Source organism: Argentina anserina, chromosome 3 (genome assembly GCF_933775445.1).
Source record: "Argentina anserina chromosome 3, drPotAnse1.1, whole genome shotgun sequence".
NCBI lineage: Eukaryota > Viridiplantae > Streptophyta > Magnoliopsida > Rosales > Rosaceae > Argentina > Argentina anserina.
In genome coordinates this window covers 24012855-24015961 of record NC_065874.1, presented here as the reverse complement: position 1 = coordinate 24015961, position 3107 = coordinate 24012855, and the positions used below count along the sequence as shown (strand labels likewise).

Genomic DNA, 3107 nt, shown 5'->3' with positions numbered 1-3107 from the left:
GTAAGGATGCATATATAAAAAAATACATACTTGGTCCTAATCAATTTATAAAAAAACTACTTTCCGAAGAAATGATCCCAAAATATAAGCAATGAAGCCAATGACAAATACAAGTTAGCAGGTGATGCGCGGGTTTGGCTCCAGTCTCCAACTCAATCTTGTGGTAGATTGCCTTTAGGTTCCGAGCTTTACGTCTGGACTATAGTCAAGATGGTCATTAATTACCAGCAACAACATGCATATCATCTGATTATATACATAACTAAAATATTGCAAACTGAAATGAGTAGCCTAGGTTTATCCTAACAAATATATGGATGGTGGGAGATGGGTGAAAACAAAAGTAAATGTTATATGTAGAGAGAACTTGCATGAGCAGCACAAGCACCTCTGCACAAACACTTGCAATTATACTCTAGAAAGTTTGGAAAGCGGTTCACAAGTGGCAATCTGGCATACCATTTAAAGAAAAATACTTTATATGAGCACATACCTATGGCATGGAAGTAAAATAATAAATAAAGTAGCATTCACACCATTGGTGCTAGAAATAAGGCAGCATCTGTAACTCGTGAAGTAGTAATTACATTTTGCTGATATATTCCAAACAATCAACTATCAGAGCCGCTCCCAAATAGGTGCTAATACCCTTTACAAGTTTAAAGAAAGGTATGAGATTCTTCTTACATTACTATACAAACATCATGTATTTATCAATGGGAATTAAATGGAAGAGTACTAGGTTCTTACACCTTGCATCAACAATGACTTCTCACCTTCGAGGATGTGCTTTTCAGCAATATCATGTAAAACCATAAGTCTCACGTACTCACTTGCAAAACCAAAAGTCCCAATAATATATATGATAATAATACACATTGATCTTAATCTACAAAAAAAAAAATCTGCATTTCTTCTTTCAACCTATTTACCAAACCAAACACATGTACTAATTTGTTGCCATAAATAAGGAGCCAAACCAACTCGATTGACCCCTAACCGACTTTATGCACAGAAAAACTTAAATCAAAATCACAATCAACATGATCCTCATCATTATCAATACAACTACACATAATAGAGAAATTCATATCCAAAAGAAAACTCGTAATCATACGGAAACATACAGTAATACGAGCTTGCTCCTTCTCCTGAGCTGTTAGGTTGGATAGAGCGGACTGCAAATCCAAAAATTATACAGAGGAATAGTTAGATATCACTAAATATCTAAACATCTACTTCAAACTATTTCTTATACAAGACTATTTAACAGTCAGTTTGCAGGGTATGCAACTTGTGTTCCAATTATACAATACATTGCATCTTATATAACATGAATTGGTTCCTACTATTAACCACATAATTTAAATATGGAGAGAGGAAGACATAATACCATGTATAACTAATCAAATGATTTGGTATCAAACGAAGCAATACATTCTGCAATACACATCCAAATCCTCTATCAAGTTTTCTTTGATCAACCATCCTAATTCAAATTGTCATACCTTATTAGCTAGTACAAACACATAAGAGAAACAAAAAGCAATATGCCAAGTTACAACTACCTCAATCGCACCGCCGGGTTACAGAGAAGGATTTGGCCAATTATATTAGCAGTAAAGTTTACTAATCATAGACAAATATATTAGCATACAAGTAAAAAAAGATATATCAGTACATAACACAATTATGAAAATGAGATTAAGGAACCAGTATAATAATTTAGAAATATAAAAGCAGATATTTTATAAACATTAAAGGGATATCACCAATCATTCAAGAACCAGAATAATACTTTAGAAATATAAAGAAAGAGATGGTTACTGTACCTAAGCCTTTATTCTCACTTGTGTCCAGCAGTAGTTTTCCTATTGTCTTCAACCATAGTACCCTCTTTCAGTGTTGATTGTACTTTGTACTCCAATTTGAGTGCAGAAAGAGCAGCAACCTGAAAAAAATACAATTACTGGCCATGATTCACACCATTGTAGTTAAATTAATACAAGTGACGATATCACTTTTGTATCTTTTCTCTCTTGTAAGTTGGTCATATCATTGTTATATTACTCATAGTGATCAATGATCACCAGCCATGACTCATCATAATTTATGAGCAACCAACAACTCCACACAAAAGTAAGCAATAGTTTTGTATATAACCAACAAAGAAAATAACAAAAAAATCTACATTACTCATACGTACCCTTATATTTGTGAAACCTTTTCCGGAAATGCAGAATTTGTACAAACTCTTCATTTGTCAAATTACTCATCTGCATCATAAATTTACAATCCAAATCAACCCCAAACTACAATCTAATCAAACAATCCTAACACTCACTATATACAGAATACATAACTAATTGCTCTATTAGAACTTCGATTTAGTCACTTCTAATATAATTTTCACTACAAATTTCAAGTCTAATCTTAAAATTGTGAGCCAAACACACTCAATCTCTGTGAAACAAGAAAGAATAAGCAGAAATCATCCTAAATTTGATAATCAAGATATACCAAAGTAATTTTGCGATGATCCTGAAAATCAAATAGCAATGCGTAATCATCGAAATATAAAATTGAAGTATGTGAAGAAAATTAGACGAGAATAGAGGTTTGTGAAGCTTACATGTGTCGATGGCTTCGAAGATATCGCCTTGAATCCTCAAAGAGCTTTTTCTTCAATCCTTGCTTCCCGATGAATATCTCCTCGCCTTTATCATATTTAGACCTAGAAATCCACAGCAATTCATTGATTGATTGGAGTTAGGGTTTTAAAATCAATCGAAAAAGGGCTTACGACATCGGCGAGCTCACATCGCTACGGTACTTGTCACCGTCCTCCACTAGAAGAATCACTGTCCTCGCGTCGACATCGACGTCGACGTCGGCTTCAGCGTTGGGCGGTGATCATTTTAGTATTGAGATTTGAGAGAGAGAGAGAGAGAGAGAGAGAGAGAGAGAGAGAGAGATTATCTATATTCCAGAGGTTTGGGTTGATCTCTCACTACTGCTCTGTTGAATAACTCTTTTAAATTTCATTTGGAACAAAAATTTAAATTATACCAAAAGTTTTGGGCTAAAACAATGACCAAATTATGGCG

At 34.0% G+C, this 3107-nt stretch overlaps 1 long non-coding RNA gene across 1 annotated transcript; it reads right to left on the bottom strand.

The window, feature by feature from the left end:
• Positions 1 to 899: 899 nt before the first annotated feature.
• Positions 900 to 2830, bottom strand: LOC126788804 (uncharacterized). Its single transcript, XR_007671428.1, has 4 exons — positions 2633 to 2830; positions 2207 to 2276; positions 1833 to 1951; positions 900 to 1178 (listed from the first exon to the last, which is right to left on the bottom strand). It is a non-coding gene; the product is annotated as an uncharacterized LOC126788804 (long non-coding RNA).
• Positions 2831 to 3107: the final 277 nt, after the last annotated feature.